Raw genomic sequence first — 22,987 nt, 5'->3', positions numbered from 1 at the left:
GAACACAGCCAGATCCGCACTGCGCCCTGCCTGCCCGTCTCCCGTGGGTGAGTAGACACAGCCAGATCCGCACTGCGCCCTGCCTGCCCGTGTGCCGTGGGTCAGTAGACATAGCCAGATCCACACAGCACCCTCTCTGCCCGTCTCCCGTGGGTGAGTGGACACTGCCCGATCCACACTGCGCCCTGCCTGACCGTCTGCCGTGGGTGAGTGGACACAGCCAGATCCGCACTGAGCCCTGCCTACCCGTCTGCCGTGGGTCAGTGGACATAGCCAGATCCACACAGCACCCTCTCTGCCCGTCTGCCGTGGGTCAGTGGACATAGCCAGATCCACACAGCACACTCTCTGTTCGTCTCCCGTGGGTGAGTGGACAGAGCCAGATCCACACTGCGCCTTGCCTGCCCGTCTCCCGTGGGTGAGTGGACACAGCCAGATCCGCACTGTGCCCTGCCTGCCCATCTGCCGTGGGGGAGTGGTCACAGCCAGATCCGCACTGCGCCCTGCCTGCCCGTCTGCCGTGGGTCAGTGGACATAGCCAGAGCCACACAGCATCCTATCTGCCCGTCTCCCGTGGGTGAGTGGACACAGCCAGATCCATACTGCGCCTTGGTTGCCCGTCTCCCGTGGGTGAGTGGACACAGCCTGATCCGCACTGTGCCCTGCCTGCCCGTCTCCCGTGGGTAGTGGACACAGCCAAATCCGCACAGGCCCTGCCTGCCCGTCTGCCGTGGGTGAGTGGACACAGCCAGAACCACACAGCACCCTCTCTGCCCGTCTATCGTGGGTGAGTGGACATAGCCAGATCCACACTGCGCCTTGCCTGCACGTCTCCCGTGGGTGAGTGGACCCGGCTAGATCCGCACTGCGCCCTGACTGCCCGTCTGCCATGGGTGAGTGGACACAGCCTGATCCGCACTGCGCCCTGCCTGCTCGTCTCCCGTGGGTAGTGGACACAGCCAGATCCGCACAGGCCCTGCCTGCCCGTCTGCCGTGGGTGAGTGGACACAGCCAGATCCACACAGAACCCTCTCTGCCCGTCTCCCGTGGGTGAGTGGACACTGCCCGATCCACACTGCACCTTGCCTGCCCGTCTCCTGTGGGTGATTGGACACAGCCAGATCCGCACTGCGCCCTGCCTGCCCATCTGCAGTGGGTGAGGGGACACAGCCTGATCCGCACTGCGCCCTGCCTGCCCGTCTGCCGTGGGTCAGTGGACATAGCCAGATCCACACAGCACCCTCTCTGCCCGTCTGCCGTGGGTCAGTGGACATAGCCAGATACACACAGCACACTCTCTGCCCGTCTCTCGTGGGTGAGTGGACACAGCCAGATCCACACTGCGCCTTGCCTGCCCGTCTCCCGTGGGTGAGTGGACACAGCCAGATCCGCACTGCGCCCTGCCTGCCCATCCTCCGTGGGTCAGTGGACATAGTCAGATCCACACAGCACCTTCTCTACCCGTCCCCCGTGGGTGAGTGGACACAGCCAGATCCACACTGCACCTTGCCTGCCCATCTCCCGTAGGTGAGTGGACACAGCGAGATCCGCACAGCGCCCTGCCTGCCCGTCTGCCGTGGGTGAGTGGACACAGCCAGATCCGCACTGCGCCCTGCCTGCCCGTCTGCCGTGGGTCAGTGGACATAGCCAGATCCACACAGCGCCCTCTCTGCCCGTCTCCCCTGGGTGAGTGGATAAAGCCAGATCCACACTGGGCCTTGCCTGCCCGTCTCCCTTGGGTGAGTGGACACAGCCAGATCCGCACTGCGCCCTGCCTGCCCGTCTGCCGTGGGTCAGTGGACATAGCCAGATCCACACATCACCCTCTCTGCCCGTCTCCCGTGGGTGATTGGACACAGCCAGATCCACACTGCGCCTTGCCTGCCCGTCTCCCCTGGGTGAGTGCACACAACCAGATCCACACTGCGCCTTGCCTGCCCATCTCCCGTTGGTGAGTGGACACAGCCAGATCCGCACTGCGCCCTTTCTGCCCGTCCCCTGTGGGTGAGTGGATACAGCCAGATCCGCACTGCTCCCTGCCTGCCCGTCTGCCGTGGGTGATTGGACACAGACAGATCCGCACTGAGAACTGCCTGCCCGTCTGCCGTCTGTCAGTGGACATAGCCAGATCCACACAGCACACTCTCTGTTCGTCTCCCGTGGGTGAGTGGACAGAGCCAGATCCACACTGCGCCTTGCCTGCCCGTCTCCCGTGGGTGAGTGGACACAGCCAGATCCGCACTGCGCCCTGCCTACCCCTCTGCCGTGGGTGAGTGGACACAGCCAGATCCGAACTGCGCCCTGCCTGCCCGTCTGCCGTGGGTGATTGGACACAGATAGATCCGCACTGCGAACTGCTTGCGCGTCTGCCGTCTGTCAGTGGATATAGCCAGATACACACAGCACACTCTCTGTCCGTCTCCCGTGGGTGAGTGGACACAGCCAGATCCACACTGCGCCCTGCCGTCCCGTCTGCCGTGGGTCAGTGGACATAGCCAGATCCAAACAGCACCCTCTCTGCCCGTTTCCCGTGGGTGAATGTACACAGCCAGATCCACAATGCGCCTTGGCTGCCCGTCTCCCGTGGGTGAGTGGACACAGCCATATCCGCACTGCGCCCTGCCTGCCCGTCTGCCGTGGGTGAGTGGACACAGCCAGATCCGCACTGCACCCTCCCTGCTTGTGTGCCGTGGGTCAGTTTACATAGCCAGATCCACATAGCACCCTCTCTGCCCGTGTCTCGTGGGTGAGTGACACAGCCAGATCCACACTGCACCCTGCCTGCCCGTCTCCCGTGGGTGAGTGGACACAGCCAGATCCGCACTGCGCCCTGCCTGCCGTCTCCCTTGGGTGATTGGACACAGCCAGATCCGCAATGCGCCCTGCCTCTCCGTCTGGTGTGGGTGAGTGGACACAGCCAGATCCGCACTGCCCTCTGCCTGCCCGTGTGCCGTGGGTCAGTGGACATAGCCAGATCCACACAGCACCCTCTCTATCCGTCTCCCGTGGGTGAGTGGACACAGCCAGATCCACACTGCGCCCTGCCTTCCCGTCTGCCGTGGGTGAGTGGACACAGCCAGATCCACACTGCGCCCTGCCTTCCCGTCTGCCGTGGGTGAGTGGACACAGCCAGATCCGCACTGCGCCCTGCCTGCCCGTCTCCCGTCGGTCAGTGGACATAGCCAGATCCACACAGCACCCTCTCTGACCATCTCCCGTGGGTGAGTGGACACAGCCAGATCCACACGGTGCCGTCACTGTCCGTCTCCCTTGGGTGAGTGGACACAGCCAGATCCACACTGTGCCCTCACTGCCCTTCTCCCTTGAGTGAGTGGACACAGCCAGATCCACACTGTGCCCTGCCTGCCCATCTCCGTGGGTGAGTGGACAAGCCAGATCCACAATGCGCACCTACTGCCAGTCTCCCGTGGGAGTGTGGACACAGCCAATTCCACACTGTGTCCTGCCTGCCCGTCACCCGTGGATTAGTGGACACAGCCAGTTCCACACTGCGCACTCACTGCCCGTCTCCCGTGAGTGAGTGGACACAGCCAGATCCACACTGAGCCCTCACTGCCCGTCTCCAGTGAGTGAGTGGACACAGCCAGAGCCACACTGAGCTTTCACTGCTCGTCTCCCGTGAGTGAGTGTACACAGCCAGATCCACACTGAGCCCTCACTGCCCGTCTCCCGTGGGTGAGTGGACACAGACAGATCCACACAGCGCCCTCACTGCCCGTCTCCCGTGGGTGAGTGGACACAGCCAGATCCACACAGCACCCTCTCTGCCCGTCTCCCGTGGGTCAGTGTACATAGCCAGATCCACACAGCACCCTCTCTGCCCGTCTCCTGTGGGTGAGTGGACACAGCCAGATCCACACTGCGCCCTGCCTGCCAGTCTGCCGTGGGTCATTGGACATAGCCAGATCCACACAGCACCCTCTCTGCCCGTTTCCCGTGGGTGAGTGGACACACCCAGATCCACACTGCGCCCTGCCTGCCTGTCTCCCGTGGGTGAGTGGACACAGCCAGATCCACACTGCGCCCTGCCTGCCCGTCTGCCGTGGGTGAGTGGACACAGCCAGATCCGCACTGCGTCCTGCCTGCCCGTCTGCCGTGGGTCAGTGGACATAGCCAGATCCACACAGCACGCTCTCTGCCCGTCTCCCGTGGGTGAGTGGACACAGCCAGATCCACACTGCGCCTTGCCTGCCCATCTCCCGTGGGTGAGTGGACACAGCCAGATCCGCACTACGCCCTGCCTGCCCGTCTCCCGTGGATGAGTGGACACAGCCAGGTCTGCACTGCGCCCTGCCTGCCCATCTGCCGTGGGTCAGTGGACATAGCCAGATTCACACAGCACGCTCTCTGCCTGTCTCCCGTGGGTGAGTGGACACAGCCAGATCCACACTGCGCCTTGCCTGCCCATCTCCCATGGGTGAGTGGACACAGCCAGATCCGCACTACGCCCTGCCTGCCCGTCTGCCGTGGGTGAGTGGACACAGCCAGATCCGCACTACGCCCTGCCTGCCTGTCTCCCGTGGGTGAGTGGACACAGCCAGATCCGCACTGCGTCCTGCCTGCCCGTCTGCTGTGGGTCAGTGGACATAGCCAGATCCACACAGCACCCTCTCTGCCCATCTCCCGTGGGTTAGTGGACACAGCCAGATCCCCACTGCGCCCTGCCTGCCCGTCTGCTGTGGGTCAGTGGACATAGCCAGATCCACACAGCACCCTCTCTGCCCATCTCCCGTGGGTGAGTGGACACAGCCAGATCCACACAGCGCCCTGCCTGCCCGTCTCCCGTGGGTGTGTGGACACAGCCACATTCACACTGCGCCGTTCCTGCCCGTCTCCCATGGGTGTGTGGACACAGCAAGATCCACTCTGCGCCCTGCCTGTCTGTCTCCCGTGGGTGAGTGGACACAGCCAGTTCCACACAGAGCCCTTCCTGCCTGTCTCCCACGGGTGAGTGGACACAGCCAGTTCAACACTGTGCCCTTCCTGCCTGTCTCCCGTGCGTGAGTGGACACAGCCATATCCACACTGCACCCTGCCTATCCGTCTCCCGTGGGTGAGTTGACAGAGCCACATCCACACTGCAACCTTCCTGTACGTCTCCCGTGGGTGAGTGGACACAGACAGTTCCACACTGCACCCTGCCTGCCCATCTCCCGTGGGTGAGTGGACACAGCCAGATCCCCACAGCGCCCTGCCTGACCGTATCCCATTTGTGAATGTACACAGCCAGATCAACACGGTGCCCATCCTGCCCATCTCCGGTGGGTAAGTGGATACAGCCACATCCACACAGCACGCTGCCTAATAGTCTCCCATGGGCGTGTGGATACAGCCAGTTCCACACTATGCCCTCTCTGCCCATTTCCGGTGGGTTTGTGGACACAGCAAGTTCCACACAGCGCCCTTCCTGCCCGTCCCCTTGGGTGTGTGGTCACAGCCAGATCCAAACAGCGCCCGGCCTGACCGTATCCCATGGGTGTGTGGAAACAGCCAGTTCCACATTGCGCCCTGCCTGCCCATGTTCTGTGGGTGAGTGGAGTCAGCCACATCCACACAGAGCCTTTCCTGCCCGTCTCTGGTGGGTGTGTGGACACAGCCAATTCCACACAGCCCCCTGCCTGCCCATCTCCCGTGGGTGTGCGGACACAGCCAGATCCACACAGCGCCCTGCCTGCTCGTCACCCATGGGTGACTGGACACAGCCAGATCCACACTGCGCCCTGCCTGCGCGACACCCGAGGGTGTGTGGACACGGCAAGATCCATAATGCGCCCTGCTAGCCAGTCTCCCGTGGGTGAGTGGACACAGCCAGATCCACAATGCCCCCTGTCTGCCTATCTCCGGTGGTTGTGTGGACACAGCCAGATCCACACTGCGCCCTGCCTGCTCATCTCCGGTGGGTGTGTGGACACAGCAGCTTCCATACTGCGCCCTGTCTGCCCGTCACCCATGGGTGAGTGGACATAGGAAGTTCCACACTGCGCCCTGCCTGCCCGTCTCCCGTCGGTGTATGGGCACGGCAAGATCCACATTGCGCCCTACCTGCCCGTCGCCCGTGGGTGAGTAGACACAGCCAGATCCACACTGCGCCCTGCCTCACCGTCTCCCGTGGGTGTGTGGACACAGCCAGATCCACACAGCGTCCTGCCTGCCCGTCTCCGGTGGGTGTGTGGACACAGCCAGATCCACACAGCACCCTGCCTGCCGGTCTCCCATGAGTGTGTCAACACAACCAGATCCACACGGCGCCCAGCCTGCCAGTCTCCCGTGGGTGAGTGGACACAGCCACATTCACACAGCATCCTGCCTGACCGTCTGCCGTGGGTGAGTGGACACAGCCAGATCCGCACTGCGCCCTCCCTGCCCGTCTCCCGTGGGTGTGTGGGACGGCAAGATCCACACTGCGCCCTGCCTGCCCGTCTCCCGTGGGTGTGTGGACACAGCCAGATCCACACAGCACCCTGCCTGACCCTCTCTCATGGGTGTGTGGACACAGCCAGTTCCACACTGCGCCCTGCCTGCCCGTCTCCCGTGTATGAGTGGACACAGCCAGATCCCCACAGCACCCTGCTTGCCCGTCTTCCATGGGTGAGTGGACACAGCCAGATCGACATGGTGCCCAGCCTGCCAGTCTCCGGTGGGTTAGTGGACACAGCCACATCCACACAGCAACCTGCCTGACAGTCTCCCATGGGTGTGTTGACACAGCCAGTTCCACACTACGCCCTGCCTGCCCATCTCCGGTGGGTGTGTGGACACAGCAAGTTCCACACAGCGCCCTTCCTGCCCATCTCCCGTGGGTGTGTGGACACAGCCAGATCCACACAGCGCCCTGCCTGACCGTATCCCATGGGTGTGTGGAAACAGGCAGATCCACACAGCGCCCTGCCTGCCCGTCTCCCGTGGGTGAGTAGACACTGCCAGTTCCACACCGCGCCCTGCCTGCCCATCTTCCGTTGGTGAGTGGAGACAGCCACATCCACACAGAGCCCTCCCTGCCCGTCTCTGGTGGGTGTGTGGACACAGCCAGTTCCAAACTGCGCCCTGCCTGCCCGTCACCCATTTGTGAGTGGACACAGCCAGATCCACACTGCTCCCTGCCTGCCCGTCTCCCGGGGGTGTGTGGACACAGCCAAATCCACATGGCACCCAGCCTGCCCGTCTCCCATGAGTGAGTGGAATAGCCAGATCCACACCGCGCCCAGCCTGCTCATCACCCGTGTGTGTGGACACGGCAAGATCCACACTGCGCCCTGCCTGCCAGTCTCCCGTGGGTGAGTGGGCACAGCCACATCCACACTGCGCCCTGCCTGCCCGTCTCCCGTGGGTGAGTGGACAGAGCCACATCCACACTGCGACCTTCATGTACGTTTCCCGTGGGTGAGTGGACACAGACAGTACCACACTGCGCCCTGCCTGCCCGTCACCCATGGGTGAGTGAAAAAGCCAGATCCACAATATGCCCTGCCTGCTCTCTCCCTGGGTCTGTGGACACAGCCACATCCACACAGCGCCCTGCCTGCCCATCTCCCGGGGATGTTTGGACACGGCCAGTTCAACACTGCACCCTACCTGCCCGTCTCCCATTGGTGAGTGGACACAGCCACATCCACACAGCACCCTGCATGACCGTCTCCCAAGGGTGTGTGGAATCAGACAGATACACACAGCGCCCTGCCTGCGCATCTCCCGTGGGTGAGTAGACACAGCGAGTTCCACACTGCGCCCTGCCTACCCATCTTCCGTGGGTGTGTGGAGACAGCCACTTCCACACAGAGCCCTGCCTGCCCGTCTCCAGTGGGTGTGTGGACTCAGCCAGTTCAAAACTGCGCCCTGCCAGCCCATCACCCATGGGTGAGTGGACACAGCCAGATCCACAATGCGCCCTGCCTGCCCATCTCCCGGGGGTTTGCGAACACAGCCAGATCCACACTGTGCCTTGCCTTCCTGTCTCCCGTGGGTGTGTGGACATGGCAGGATCCACACTGCGCCCTGCCAGCCCATCTCCCATGGGTGAGTGGACACAGCCAGATCCACAATGCGCCCTGCCTGCCCGTCTCCGGTGGTTGTGTGGACACAGCAAGTTCCACACAGCGCCCTACCTGCCCGTCTCCCGTGGGTGTGTGGACACAGCCAGATCCACACTGCGCCCTGCCTGCCCATGTTCCATGGGTGACTGAGGACAGCCACATCCACACAGAGCCCTTCCTGCACGTCTCTTGTGGGTGTGAGGACACTGCCAGTTCCACACTGCGCCCTGCCTGCTCGTCACCCATGGGTCAGTGTACACAGCCAGATCCACACTGCGCCCTGCCTGACCGTCTCCCGGGGGTGTGTGGACACAACCAGATCCTCACGGCGCCCAGCCTGCCCATCTCCGGTGGGTGTGTGGACACAGCCATTTCCACACTGCGCCCTGCCTGCCCGTCACCCATGGGTGAGTGGACACGGCCACATCCACACTGTACCCTGCCTGCCCATCTCCCGTGGGTGTGTGGACAGAGCAAATCCACACAGCGCCCTGCCTGCCCGGCTCTCATGGGTGTGTGGACACGGCAAGATCCACACTGCGCCCTGCCTGCTCGTCTCTGGTGGGTGTGTGGACACAGAAAGTTTCACACAGCGCCCTACCTGCCCGTCTCTCGTGGGTGTGTGGGTGTGGACACAGCTAGATCCACACAGCGCCCTGCCTGACCGTCTCCCATGGGCTGTGGACACAGCCAATTCCACACAGAGCCCTGTTGCCCGTCTCCCATGGGTGAGTGGACACAGCCAGTTCCACACTGCGCCCTGCCTGCCCCTCTCCTGTGGGTGAGTGGACAAGCCAGATCCACAGAGCGTCCTGCCTGCCCGTCTACCGTGAGTGAGTGGCCACAGCCTAATCCCCACAGTGCCCTGCCTTACCGTATCCCTTGGGTGTTTGGAGACAGCCAGATCCACACTGCGCCCTGCGTGCCGTCTCCCGTGTGTGAGTGGACACTGCCAGTTCCACACGGCGCCCTACATTCCCGTCACCCGTGGGTCAGTGAACAGAGCCAGTTCCACACAGCACCCCACCTGCCCGTCAACAGTGGGTGAGTAGACACTGCCACTTCCACACAGCGCCATACCTGCCTGTCACCCGTGGGTCAGTGGACACAGCCAGTTCCACACAGCGCCCTACCTGCCCGTCAGCCGTGGGTGAGTGGACTCTGCCAGTTCCACACCACGCCCTACCTGCCCGTGTCCCGTTGGTGAGTGGACACTGCCAGTACAAAACAGCGCCCTGCCTTCTCGTCCCCCGTGGGTGAGTGGACACAGCCAGTTCCACACAGTGCCTTACCTACCCGTCACCCGTGGGTCAGTGGACACAGCCCATCCCACAGAGCGCCCTAACTGCCTCTCTACCATGGGTGAGTGGACAGAGCCAGTTCCACACCGTGCCCTGCCTGCCCGTCTCTGGTGGGTGAGTAGACACTGCCAGTTCCACACAGCGCCCTACCTGCCCGTCAACCGTCAGTGAGTGGACACTGCCATTTCCACACCACACCCTGCCTTCCCGTGTCCCGTGGGTGAGTGGACACTGCCAGTACAAAACAGCGCACTGCCTGCCCGTCCCTCGTGTGTGAGTGGACACTGCCAGTTCCACACTGCGCCCTGCCTGCCCGTGTACCGCGCGTGAGTGGACACAGCCAGGTCAACACAGTGACCTGCCTGCCCGGTTCCCGTGGTTGAGTGGACACTGCCAGTTCCACACAGAGCCCTATCTGCCCGTCTCCCGTGGGTCAGTGGACACAGCCAGGTCAACACAGTGACCTGCCTGCCCGTCTTCCTTGGGTGAGTGGACACTGCCACTTCAAAACAGCGCCCTGCCTGCCCATCTCCCATGTGTGAGTGGACTCAGCCAGTTCAACACAGCGCCCTGCCTGCCCGTCTTCCGTGTGTGACTGGACACAGCCAGTTCCAAACAGCGCCCTACCTGCCCGTCACCCGTGGGACAGTGGACACAGACAGTTCCACACAGCGCCCTACTTGCCCGACAACCGTGGGTGAGTGGACACTGCCAGTTCCACACAGCGCCCTACCTGCCTGTCACCCGTGGGTCAGTGGACACAGCCAGTTCCACACAGCGCCCTGCCTGCCCATCTCCCGTGTGTGAGTGGACTCAGCCAGTTCAAAACAGTGCCCTGCCTGCCCGTCTCCCGTGTGTGAGTGGACACAGCCAGTTCCAAACAGCGCCCTACCTGCCCGTCACCAGTGGGACAGTGGACACAGCCAGTTCCACACAGCGCCCTACCTGCCCGACAACCGTGAATGAGTGGACACTGCCAGTTCCACATAGCGCCCTACCTGCCTGTCACCCGTGGGTCAGTGGACACAGGAGTTCCACACAGCGCCCTACCTGCCAGTCACACTTGGGTCAGTGGACACAGCCAGTACCACACAGTTCCCTACCTGCCCATCAGCCGTCGGTGAGTGGACACTGCCAGTTCAACACCGCGCCCTGCCTGCCCATCCCCCGTGGGTGAGAGGACACTGCCAGTTCCACACAGTGCCCTACATGCCCGTCACCTGTGGGTCATTGTACACAGACAGTTCCACACAGCGCCCTACATGCCTGTCAACCGTGGGTGAGTGGACACTGCCAGTTCCACACAGCGCCCTACCTGCCTGTCACCCATGGGTCAGTGGACACAGGATTTCCACACAGCGCCCTACCTGCCCGTCAGCCGTGGGTGAGTGGACACTGCCAGTTCCACACCACGCCCTGCCTGCCCGTGTCCCGTGGGTGAGTGGACACTGCCAGTGCAAAACAGCGCCCTGCCTGCCCGTCCCTCGTGGGTGAGTGGACACTACCAGCTCCACACCACACCCTGCCTGACCATGTCCCGTGGGTGAGTGGACACTGCCAGTTCCACACAGCGCCCTACCTGCCTGTCAACCGTGGGTCAGTGGACATAGCCAGTTCCACACTGCGCCTTACCCTCCCGTCAACCGTGTGTCAGTGGACACTCCAGTTCCACACCACGCCCTGCCTGCCCGTGTCCCATGGGTGAGTGGACACTGCCAGTACAAAACAGCGCCCTGCCTGTCCGTCCCCCGTGGGTGAGTGGAAAAAGCCAGTTCCACACAGTGCCTTATCTACCCGTCACCCGTGGGTCAGTGGACACAGCCAGTCCCACAGAGCTACCTACCTTCCTCTCTACCATGGGTGAGTGGACAGCGCCAGTTCCACACCGTGCCCTGCCTGCCCGTCTCCCGTGGCTCAGTGGACACTGCCAGTACCACACAGCGCCCTACTTGCCCGTCACCCGTGGGTCAGTGGACACAGCGAGTTCCACACAGCGCCCTACCTGCCCGTCAACAGTGGGTGAGTGGACACTGCCAGTTCCACACCGCACCCTGCCTGCCCGTGTCCCGTGCTTGAGTGGACACAGCCAGGTCTATACAGTGACCTGCCTGCCCGTCTCCCATAGGTGAGTGGACACTGCCAGTTCCAGACAGCACCTTGCCTACCCGTTACCCGTGGGTCAGTGGACACAGCCAGTTCCACACAGCCCCCTATCTGCCAGTTACCCGTGGGTCATTGGACAGAGCCAGTTCCACACAGTGCCCTACCTGCCCGTCAGCCGTGGGTGAGTGGACACATCCAGTTCCACACCACGCCCTGCCTGCCCGTGTCCCGTGGGTGAGTGGACACTGCCAGTACAAAACAGCGCCCTGCCTGCCCGTTCTCTGTGGGTGTGTGGACAAAGCCACTTCCACACAGTGCCTTACCTACCCGTCACCCGTGGGTCAGTGGACACAGCCCGTCCCACAGAGCGCCCTACCTGCCTCTCTACCATGGGTGAGTGGACAGCGCCAGATCCACACAGTGCCCTGCCTGCCCATCTCCCGTGGGTGAGTGGACACTGCCATTTCCACACAGCGCCCTACCTGCCCGTCACCCATGGGTCTGTGGACACAGCCAGTTCCACACAGCGCCCTACCTGCCCGTCAACCGTCGGTGAGTGGACACTGCCAGTTCCACACCGTGCCCTGACTGCTCGTGTCCCGTGGGTGAGTAGACACAGCCAGGTCAACACAGTGACCTGCCTGCCCGTCTCTCCTGGGTGAGTGGACAATGCCAGTTCAACACAGAGCCCTGCCTGCCCGTCCCCCGTGGGTGAGTGGACACTGCCAGTTCAACACAGGGCCCTGCCTGCCCGTCTCCCGTGTGTGAGTGGACACAGCCAGTTCAACACAGCGACCTGTCTGCCCGTCTCCCATGGGTGAGTGGACACTGCAGTGCCACACAGCGCCCTACCTGCCCGTCACCCGTGGGTCAGTGGACACAGCCAGTTAAACACAGCGCCCTACCTGCCCGTCAGCCGTGGGTGAGTGGACACTGCCAGTTCCACACCGTGCCCTGCCTGCCCGTGTCCCGTGTGTGAGTGGACACTGCCAGTTCCACACAGCACCCTACCTGCCCGTCACCCGTGGGTGAGTGGACACTGCCAGTTCCACACAACGCCCTGCCTGCTTGTGTCCCGTGGGTGAGTGGACACTGCCAGTACAAAACAGCGCCCTGCCTGCCCGTATCCCGTGGGTGAGTGGACAAAGCCAGTTCCACACAGTGCCTTACCTACCCATCACCCGTGGGTCAATGGACACAGCCCGTCCCACAGAGCACCTTACCTGCCTCTCTACAATGGGTGAGTGGACAGTGCCAGTTCCACACCGCGCCTGTCTGCCCATCTCCCGAGGGTGAGTGGACACAGCCAGTTCAAGACAGCGCCCTACCTCCCGTCACCCGTGGGTCAGTGGACACAGCCAGTTCCACACAGCGCCCTAATTGCCCGTCAACCGTGGGTGAGTGGACACTGCCAGTTCTACACAGCGCCCTACCTGCCAGTCACCCGTGGGTCAGTGGACACAGCCAGTTCCACACAGTGCCCTACCTCCCCGTCAGCCGTGGGTGAGTGGACACTGCCAGTTCCACACCACAACCTGCCTGACCGTGTCCTGTGGGTGAGTGGACACTCAAAGTACAAAACAGCACCCTGATGGCTGGTCCCCCGTTGGTGTGTGTACAAAGACAGTTGGACACAGTGCCTTACCTACCCGTTACCCGTGAGTCAGTGGACACAGCCCGTCCCACAGTGCGCCCTACCATTGTCTCTACTATGGGTGAGTGGACAGCGCCAGATATATACCGCGCCCTGCCTGCCCGTCTCCTGTTGGTGAGTGACCACTGCCAGTTGCACACAGCGCACTACCTGCCCGTCACCCGTGAGTCAGTGGACACAGCCAGTTTCACACAGCGCCCTACCTGCCCGTCAACCGTGTGTGAGTGGACACTGCCAGTTCCACACAGCGCCCTACCTGCCTGTCACCCGTTGTTCAGGGGACACAGCCAGTTCCAGACAGCGCCGAACCTGCCTCTCTACCATGGGTGAGTGGACAGCGCCAGTTCCACACCGAGCCCTGCCTGACCGTCTCCCGTGGGTGAGTGGACACTGCCAGTTCCACACAGCGCCCTACCTTCCTGTCACCCATGGGTCAGTGGACACTGCCCATACCACAGAGCGCCCTACCTGCCTCTCTACCATGGGTGAGTGGACAGCGACAGTTCCACACTGCGCCCTGCCTGCCCGTCTCCCGTGTGTGAGTGGACACAGCCAGTTACACACAGCGCCCTACCTGCCCGTCACCCGTGGGTCAGTGGACACAGCCAGTTAAACACAGCGCCCTACCTGCCCGTCAACCGTGGGTGAGTGGACACTGCCAGTTCCACACAGCACCCTACCTGCCAATCACCCGTGGGTCAGTGGACACAGCCAGTTCCACACAGTTCCCTACCTGCCCGTCAGCAGTGGGTGAGTGGACACTGCCAGTTCCACACCACACCCTGCCTGCCCGTCTCCCGTTGGTTAGTGGACACAGCCAGTTCCACACAGCGCCCTACCTGCCCGTCAACCATCGGTGAGTGGACACTGCCAGTTCCACACAGCGCCCTACCTACCTGTCACCCGTGGGTCAGGGGACACAGCCAGTTGCACACAGCGCCCAACCTGCCCGTCAACCGTCTTTGAGTGGACATTGCCAGTTCCACACCGCGCCCTGACTGCCCGTGTCCCGTGCGTGAGTGGACACAGCCAGGTAAACACAGTGAGCTGCCTGCCCGTCTCTCGTGGGTGAGTGGACTCTGCCAGTTCAACACAGCGCCCCCTCTGCCCGTCTCCCATGTGTGAGTGGACACAGCCAGTTCAAAACAGCGACCTGCCTGCCCATCTCCATGGACTGGGCCACAGAGGTAGGAGATGGAGAGGACTGATTTCTTCAGCGCCCCACAAACCACGCCACCCCACCCATGGGACACATCCCTAGAGAGAGAGAGAGATGCCCCATACACTCGCTCCCCTCCCCCGTGCGCTGTGCCCCAGCCCGGCCCGGGGGAATAGGCGGCAGCCCACCCACAGGGCGGGGGGCCCAGCTGAAAGGGGTTGTGGGGGAGGGAGGCCCCTGGCTGGGGTCAAAGGGCGAGCGTCCCGCGCGTGCGCAGTCAGCGGCAGCGACGCGCTGGGGGTGGGCAGCGGGTAGGTGAAGGAGGCCGGGCGAGGAGACGAGGGGGGCGGGGAGGGCTCCACCTTGGCGAGTCTAGCCGTGGAGTCGCATCTTGTGTGAGTGAGTGTGAATGTGTGTGTGTGTGTATAGAGAGACAGCCCCCCGCCCCGCCCCGCCCCGCCCATCACCCCCGTCCCTGGGAGCCCGGGGGACCCGGCCAGCGAACTCAAACGGCCCGGCCCGGCGCGGGGCCTGGGGCGGGAGGCGGCGGCGGGGAAGCCCAGAGAGGCTCGGCTTCTCGAGCGGGGCAGGGGCGCCCTCCGCCGTCTAGGGCCACACCACCCTGAACGCGCCCGATCTCGTCTGGTCTCGGAAGCTAAGCAGGGTCGGGCCTGGTTAGTACTTGGATGGGAGACCGCCTGGGAATACCGGGTGCCACAGGCTGCTGCTTTTTTTTTTTTTTTTTCTTGCCTCTTGTTCTGTCCCCTTTCTGGGAGCGAGGCGGCGGCCCGGGGTGGGGGTCACCCCCACCCTCAGCGCCCGCCCGCGGTGCCTGGCGCCCCAGCCCGCACCGTGGGGCCTCCTTTTGTCCCAAGCCGCGACACCGCCGCCACGCGGCAGCATGCGTGCATCTGGACTGTCAGGTCTCAGACCAAAGGTCTGCTCTGTGGGAACCGACACGCTGGAGGAAACCTTGAGAGTCTGAGAGGGGAGGGAGTTCCAGAAGAAGGCCAGGATGTCATTTTGAGGGAGTATGTGACCAGAACTCGTCCCGTTGCTTTTGGGGTTCTATGGGCTACACGCAGGAATCTTTGGTGGTGGCACCTGATGTTGGGGGATCCGGAGTCACACCCAGACCTGCTCCACAGGCCTCCTTTTACTTTTCTCTTCGGATTCATTATTTTTAAAAAGTGTCTCTTACCTCTAGGATTGCATTTTCTTTTCTCTCTCTCTTCAAGCAGATGATGGGAGTACAAGTATTCAGGTGACATGTGTTGCCCGTGCCCCCCTCCCCCCTGTGTTCTTTTTTTTTTTTTTTTGAGACAGAGTCTCGTTTTGCTGCCCAGGCTAGAGTGAGTGCCATGGCGTCAGCCTAGCTCACAGCAACCTCAATCTCCGGGCTCAAGCAATCCTGCTGCCTCAGCCTCCCGAGTAGTTGGGACTACAGGCATGCACCACCACGCCCGGCTGTGTTTTTCTATATATATTAGTTGGCCAATTAATTTCTCTCTATTTTTAGTAGAGACGGGGTCTCGCTCTTGCTCAGGCTGGTTTCGAACTCCTGACCTGGAGCAATCCGCCCGCCTCGGCCTCCCAGAGAGCTAGGATTACAGGCGTGAGCCACCGCGCCCAGCCCCCCCTGTGTTCTTATTCATATACCTCTCATGTTGTTCCAGCGTATTGTGGGGGTACCAATGTTAAGGTCGGGTGCCTTGCCCTCTCCAAGCCTCCCCCCTCGGGTCAGAGCTTCAAGTGCGCCCATCCCCCAGTCGGTGCGCACCCACCCCATGCCTAATGGATGTGTATGCCCCTCCCCTCCCCCCACCCGCCCGACACCCACCCGATGAAGGTGACTCCTCTCTGTCCACTTAGGCGTCCATCCGTTCGTACCAATTTGCTGGTGAGCGTGCTCACGTGGTGCTCGTGTGTCCATTCTTGGGATACCTGGCTTACTGGAACGGGTTCCAGCTCTGGCCAGGAGAACACGAGAGGCGCCCTCTCACCGCTGCTCCTCACAGCCGAATGGCACTCCGTGGTGTCCACGCGCCACATTTTATTGATGCACTCCTGGATGGATGGGCACTCGGGTCGCTTCCACGTCTTTGGGATTGTGAATTGTGCCCTAACTGTCACCCTAACCCTTACCCAGCCCCCGTCTCCTCTGCCCCTGCCTGACGCACTCCTCCCCGGCCAGACCCGTCACTGTCCTGGGCCCCCGCCTGACCGGCTCCTCCCCGCCCGGCGGGTCACCGTCCTCTGCCCCTGCCTGACCGGCTCCTCCGTCGCCTGGGCCTTCCAAGGGCTTGGTGTGGATGCTGCTTCCAGGAAGCCCTCCAGAAACCCGGCAGCAGGGTGGCCGCAGCAGTCTCCAGCAGCCGTCCCTAAGTCGCGTGAGTGCGGGGGACGTGCCCCCGCTGTGCCGCGGGGGCCCAGCCTGGTGTCTTCCCTGAGGCCCTGCGGCTGCCGGCTGGGCTGCCGCTCCCCGCAAGGGGAGAGCCGCGGAGGTGGGGACCGCCTCCTGATGGGGACGTACACGCAGCTCTCCACGTCGGATTCCGGGGCTCTCTGTCCTGCCCGAAGGCCCAGCTGGCCTGCGGGTCCTTAGAGTGGCAAAAACCTCCGAAAACTGAGATTGAGGGTCCGGTGGGTGTCTGCACTTTTGTGCTGGGCACCCCAGGGAGGCCCGGGGGCTGGCTGGACAACGTGGTCTGCTGGGCGGGGGGGTTGGAGGAGCAACTGATGCCCTTTGCACTTTGGGTAGCAAGAGTCTGAGGTGTCTCTGAGCCCTGTGCCCTGTGGGGGGGGGCCGGGGGGGAGGAGGAGGAGCAGGAGGAGGAGGAGGTGGGAAGGGCCGGGGCCTGCAGTCCTGTTCCCGGGGTGGCACGGCAAGTGGCTTCTTCCACAGGCTGCTTGGCCTGGGCTCCCTGCACCTGGGCCTTTGGAGGACCGGCCCTGTGCTTGCCAACACTTCCTGCAGGGACCCAGAGCTGGGAGGTGGCATCTCTCAGCCCTGGGTCGGGCAGAGCCCCAGCGGGCCATGCCCACAACCTCTCTCAGCACCGGTCCCCCAGAAGGCTCCTTTGGGACCAGGATTCTCTTGCGGTGACTCTTTAAGGTCTGGCCCCTGGATGGAGGGGCACCAGGAGTAGAGGAGCAGGAAGGGGAAGGGGGTGGCCGTGCGAGGGGACACTTTGAGGCCAAGTCCCAGCTTCAGCCTGATCCTCCTGGGAACCCCGCTCTGAGACAAGGAGCCGGGCTTCGCATTCCCACAGCAGCCAGTCGTGGGCTGAGGACACCTGGGGCGTTGGGAACTCCCTGGCTTCTCCTTGGTTTAACGTCTAGAGCTGCTTGTGAATCGCGCCGCCACACACACCCGAGCGCAGGTGTCTTCCGCACAGACTGCGGGCCTCGCTCTTCTGAATGCCGCTAGCTCGCCACCCACCCACGGGTGAACCTGGTCAGGGTGCTTTCTCTCAGGGGCAGACTCTTTTCCGGGCGGGCTACCGGTGTCTCTGTTTGCTCGTTTCTTTCTTCCATTTCGGGAAAGTCTTCCTTGCTGGGTGTGGAAATCTCCTATGCCTTCCCTCGCCTATTCTGTCAGCTTTAAAATTCTCTTTCAGTTGCCACCCTCACAGATGGATTAGGAAACTCTTTCCGGTGCACTCATTAGTGAAATGACCTCCAGGAAGCTGGAATCCAATATCTAATGGCCGATTTTTAGCGAGTCCACACGCCAGGGTGGTCGGGGTCCAATGCAGCCCCGGCCAGGCCCAGGCCCCTTGGACTAGGACACGGAGGAGGGTCCCGGCCCCCACGAAGCGGTGCCGGCAGTTCTCCACGGGCTTGGGCGTTTTCCAGAGGTAGGAGATGGAGGGGACTGATTTCTTCAGCGCCCCCCAAACCACGCCACCCCACCCCACCCATGGGACACATCCCCAGAGAGAGACGCCCCATACACTGGCTGTGCCCCAGCCCTGGCCCGGGGGAATAGGCGGCAGCCCACCCACAGGGCGAGGGGGGGGCGCAGCTGAAAGGGGTTGTGGGGGAGGGCGGCCCCTGGCTGGGGTCAAAGGGCGAGCGTCCCGCGCGTGCGCAGTCAGCGGCAGGCAGCGACGCGCTGGGGGTGGGCAGCGGGTAGGTGAAGGAGGCCGGGCGAGGAGACGAGGGGGGCTGGGAGGGCTCCACCTTGGCGAGTCCAGCCGTGGAGGCGCATCTTGTGTGAGTGTGAGTGAGTGTGAGTGTGTGTGTGTGTGTATAGAGAGACAGCCCCCCGCCCCGCCCCGCCCCGCCCATCACCCCCGTCCCTGGGAGCCCGCGGGACCCGGCCAGCGAACTCAACCGGCCCGGCCCGGCGCGGGGCCTGGGGCGGGAGGCGGCGGCGGGGAAGCCCAGAGAGGCTCGGCTTCTCGAGCGGGGCAGGGGCGCCCTCCGCCGCCGTCTAGGGCCACACCACCCTGAACGCCCCCGATCTCGTCTGGTCTCGGAAGCTAAGCAGGGTCGGGCCTGGTTAGTACTTGGATGGGAGACCGCCTGGGAATACCGGGTGCCACAGGCTGCTGCTTTTTTTTTTTTTTTTTGCCTCTTGTTCTGTCCCCTTTCTGGGAGCGCGGCGGCGGCCCGGGGTGGGGGTCACCCCCACCCTCAGCGCCCGCCCGCGGTGCCTGGCGCCCCAGCCCGCACCGTGGGGCCTCCTCTTGTCCCAAGCCGCGACACCGCCGCCACGCGGCAGCATGCGTGGCATCTGGACTGTCAGGTCTCAGACCAAAGGTCTGCTCTGTGGGAACCGACACGCTGGAGGAAACCTTGAGAGTCTGAGAGGGGAGGGAGTTCCAGAAGAAGGCCAGGATGTCATTTTGAGGGAGTATGTGACCAGAACTCGTCCCGTTGCTTTTGGGGTTCTATGGGCTACACGCAGGAATCTTTGGTGGTGGCACCTGATGTTGGGGGATCCGGAGTCACACCCAGACCTGCTCCACAGGCCTCCTTTTACTTTTCTCTTCGGATTCATTATTTTTAAAAAGTGTCTCTTACCTCTAGGATTGCATTTTCTTTTCTCTCTCTCTTCAAGCAGATGATGGGAGTACAAGTATTCAGGTGACATGTGTTGCCCGTGCCCCCCTCCCCCCTGTGTTCTTTTTTTTTTTTTTTTTTTGAGACAGAGTCTCGTTTTGCTGCCCAGGCTAGAGTGAGTGCCATGGCGTCAGCCTAGCTCACAGCAACCTCAATCTCCGGGCTCAAGCAATCCTGCTGCCTCAGCCTCCCGAGTAGTTGGGACTACAGGCATGCACCACCACGCCCGGCTGTGTTTTTCTATATATATTAGTTGGCCAATTAATTTCTCTCTATTTTTAGTAGAGACGGGGTCTCGCTCTTGCTCAGGCTGGTTTCGAACTCCTGACCTGGAGCAATCCGCCCGCCTCGGCCTCCCAGAGAGCTAGGATTACAGGCGTGAGCCACCGCGCCCGGCCCCCCCTGTGTTCTTATTCATATACCTCTCATGTTGTTCCAGCGTATTGTGGGGGTACCAATGTTAAGGTCGGGTGCCTTGCCCTCTCCAAGCCTCCCCCCTCGGGTCAGAGCTTCAAGTGCGCCCATCCCCCAGTCGGTGCGCACCCACCCCATGCCTAATGGATGTGTATGCCCCTCCCCTCCCCCCACCCGCCCGACACCCACCCGATGAAGGTGACTCCTCTCTGTCCACTTAGGCGTCCATCCGTTCGTACCAATTTGCTGGTGAGCGCGCTCACCTGGTGCTCGTGTGTCCATTCTTGGGCTACCTGGCTTACTGGAACGGGTTCCAGCTCTGGCCAGGAGAACACGAGAGGCGCCCTCTCACCGCTGCTCCTCACAGCCGAATGGCACTCCGTGGTGTCCACGCGCCACATTTTATTGATGCACTCCTGGATGGATGGGCACTCGGGTCGCTTCCACGTCTTTGGGATTGTGAATTGTGCCCTAACTGTCACCCTAACCCTTACCCAGCCCCCGTCTCCTCTGCCCCTGCCTGACGCACTCCTCCCCGGCCAGACCCGTCACTGTCCTGGGCCCCCGCCTGACCGGCTCCTCCCCGCCCGGCCGGTCACCGTCCTCTGCCCCTGCCTGACACGCTCCTTCCCGCCCGGCCTCTCACCGTCCTCGGCCCCTGCCTGACCGGCTCCTCCGTCGCCTGGGCCTTCCAAGGGCTTGGTGTGGATGCTGCTTCCAGGAAGCCCTCCAGAAACCCGGCAGCAGGGTGGCCGCAGCAGTCTCCAGCAGCCGTCCCTAAGTCGCGTGAGTGCGGGGGACGTGCCCCCGCTGTGCCGCGGGGGCCCAGCCTGGTGTCTTCCCTGAGGCCCTGCGGCTGCCGGCTGGGCTGCCGCTCCCCGCAAGGGGAGAGCCGCGGAGGTGGGGACCGCCTCCTGATGGGGACGTACACGCAGCTCTCCCCGTCGGATTCCGGGGCTCTCTGTCCTGCCCGAAGGCCCAGCTGGCCTGCGGGTCCTTAGAGTGGCAAAAACCTCCGAAAACTGAGACTGAGGGTCCCGTGGGTGTCTGCACTTTTGTGCTGGGCACCCCAGGGAGGCCCGGGGGCTGGCTGGACAACGTGGTCTGCTGGGCGGGGGGGGGGTTGGAGGAGCAACTGATGCCCTTTGCACTTTGGGTAGCAAGAGTCTGAGGTGTCTCTGAGCCCTGTGCCCTGTGGGGGCGGGGCGGGGGGAGGAGGAGGAGCAGGAGGAGGAGGAGGTGGGAAGGGCCGGGGCCTGCAGTCCGGTTCCCGGGGTGGCACGGCAAGTGGCTTCTTCCACAGGCTGCTTGGCCTGGGCTCCCTGCACCTGGGCCTTTGGAGGACCGGCCCTGTGCTTGCCAACACTTCCTGCAGGGACCCAGAGCTGGGAGGTGGCATCTCTCAGCCCTGGGTCGGGCAGAGCCCCAGCGGGCCATGCCCACAACCTCTCTCAGCACCGGTCCCCCAGAAGGCTCCTTTGGGACCAGGATTCTCTTGCGGTGACTCTTTAAGGTCTGGCCCCTGGATGGAGGGGCACCAGGAGTAGAGGAGCAGGAAGGGGAAGGGGGTGGCCGTGCGAGGGGACACTTTGAGGCCAAGTCCCAGCTTCAGCCTGATCCTCCTGGGAACCCCGCTCTGAGACAAGGAGCCGGGCTTCGCATTCCCACAGCAGCCAGTCGTGGGCTGAGGACACCTGGGGCGTTGGGAACTCCCTGGCTTCTCCTTGGTTTAACGTCTAGAGCTGCTTGTGAATCGCGCCGCCACACACACCCGAGCGCAGGTGTCTTCCGCACAGACTGCGGGCCTCGCTCTTCTGAATGCCGCTAGCTCGCCACCCACCCACGGGTGAACCTGGTCAGGGTGCTTTCTCTCAGGGGCAGACTCTTTTCCGGACGGGCTACCGGTGTCTCTGTTTGCTCGTTTCTTTCTTCCATTTCGGGAAAGTCTTCCTTGCTGGGTGTGGAAATCTCCTATGCCTTCCCTCGCCTATTCTGTCAGCTTTAAAATTCTCTTTCAGTTGCCACCCTCACAGATGGATTAGGAAACTCTTTCCGGTGCACTCATTAGTGAAATGACCTCCAGGAAGCTGGAATCCAATATCTAATGGCCGATTTTTAGCGAGTCCACACGCCAGGGTGGTCGGGGTCCAATGCAGCCCCGGCCAGGCCCAGGCCCCTTGGACTAGGACACGGAGGAGGGTCCCGGCCCCCACGAAGCGGTGCCGGCAGTTCTCCACGGGCTTGGGCGTTTTCCAGAGGTAGGAGATGGAGGGGACTGATTTCTTCAGCGCCCCCCAAACCACGCCACCCCACCCCACCCATGGGACACATCCCCAGAGAGAGACGCCCCATACACTGGCTGTGCCCCAGCCCTGGCCCGGGGGAATAGGCGGCAGCCCACCCACAGGGCGAGGGGGGGGCGCAGCTGAAAGGGGTTGTGGGGGAGGGCGGCCCCTGGCTGGGGTCAAAGGGCGAGCGTCCCGCGCGTGCGCAGTCAGCGGCAGGCAGCGACGCGCTGGGGGTGGGCAGCGGGTAGGTGAAGGAGGCCGGGCGAGGAGAGGAGGGGGGCTGGGAGGGCTCCACCTTGGCGAGTCCAGCCGTGGAGGCGCATCTTGTGTGAGTGTGAGTGAGTGTGAGTGTGTGTGTGTGTGTATAGAGAGACAGCCCCCCGCCCCGCCCCGCCCCGCCCATCACCCCCGTCCCTGGGAGCCCGGGGGACCCGGCCAGCGAACTCAACCGGCCCGGCCCGGCGCGGGGCCTGGGGCGGGAGGCGGCGGCGGGGAAGCCCAGAGAGGCTCGGCTTCTCGAGCGGGGCAGGGGCGCCCTCCGCCGCCGTCTAGGGCCACACCACCCTGAACGCCCCCGATCTCGTCTGGTCTCGGAAGCTAAGCAGGGTCGGGCCTGGTTAGTACTTGGATGGGAGACCGCCTGGGAATACCGGGTGCCACAGGCTGCTGCTTTTTTTTTTTTTTTTTGCCTCTTGTTCTGTCCCCTTTCTGGGAGCGCGGCGGCGGCCCGGGGTGGGGGTCACCCCCACCCTCAGCGCCCGCCCGCGGTGCCTGGCGCCCCAGCCCGCACCGTGGGGCCTCCTCTTGTCCCAAGCCGCGACACCGCCGCCACGCGGCAGCATGCGTGGCATCTGGACTGTCAGGTCTCAGACCAAAGGTCTGCTCTGTGGGAACCGACACGCTGGAGGAAACCTTGAGAGTCTGAGAGGGGAGGGAGTTCCAGAAGA

General features: G+C 63.1%; 3 non-coding genes across 3 annotated transcripts; all 3 read left to right on the top strand.

The window, feature by feature from the left end:
- The first annotated feature begins 14,872 nt into the window (after positions 1-14,872).
- Positions 14,873-14,991, top strand: LOC142866424 (5S ribosomal RNA). The gene has a single exon (XR_012916405.1). It is a non-coding gene; the product is annotated as a 5S ribosomal RNA (ribosomal RNA).
- A 3,713-nt stretch (positions 14,992-18,704) lies between these two features.
- Positions 18,705-18,823, top strand: LOC142866513 (5S ribosomal RNA). The gene has a single exon (XR_012916494.1). It is a non-coding gene; the product is annotated as a 5S ribosomal RNA (ribosomal RNA).
- Positions 18,824-22,586: 3,763 nt separating this feature from the next.
- Positions 22,587-22,705, top strand: LOC142866512 (5S ribosomal RNA). The gene has a single exon (XR_012916493.1). It is a non-coding gene; the product is annotated as a 5S ribosomal RNA (ribosomal RNA).
- The last annotated feature ends 282 nt before the right edge of the window (positions 22,706-22,987 follow it).

This window comes from Microcebus murinus, unplaced genomic scaffold (assembly GCF_040939455.1).
Source record: "Microcebus murinus isolate Inina unplaced genomic scaffold, M.murinus_Inina_mat1.0 scaf006_hap2_Mmur4.0, whole genome shotgun sequence".
Lineage (NCBI taxonomy): Eukaryota > Metazoa > Chordata > Mammalia > Primates > Cheirogaleidae > Microcebus > Microcebus murinus.
This window is presented reverse-complemented; position numbering and strand designations above follow the sequence as displayed.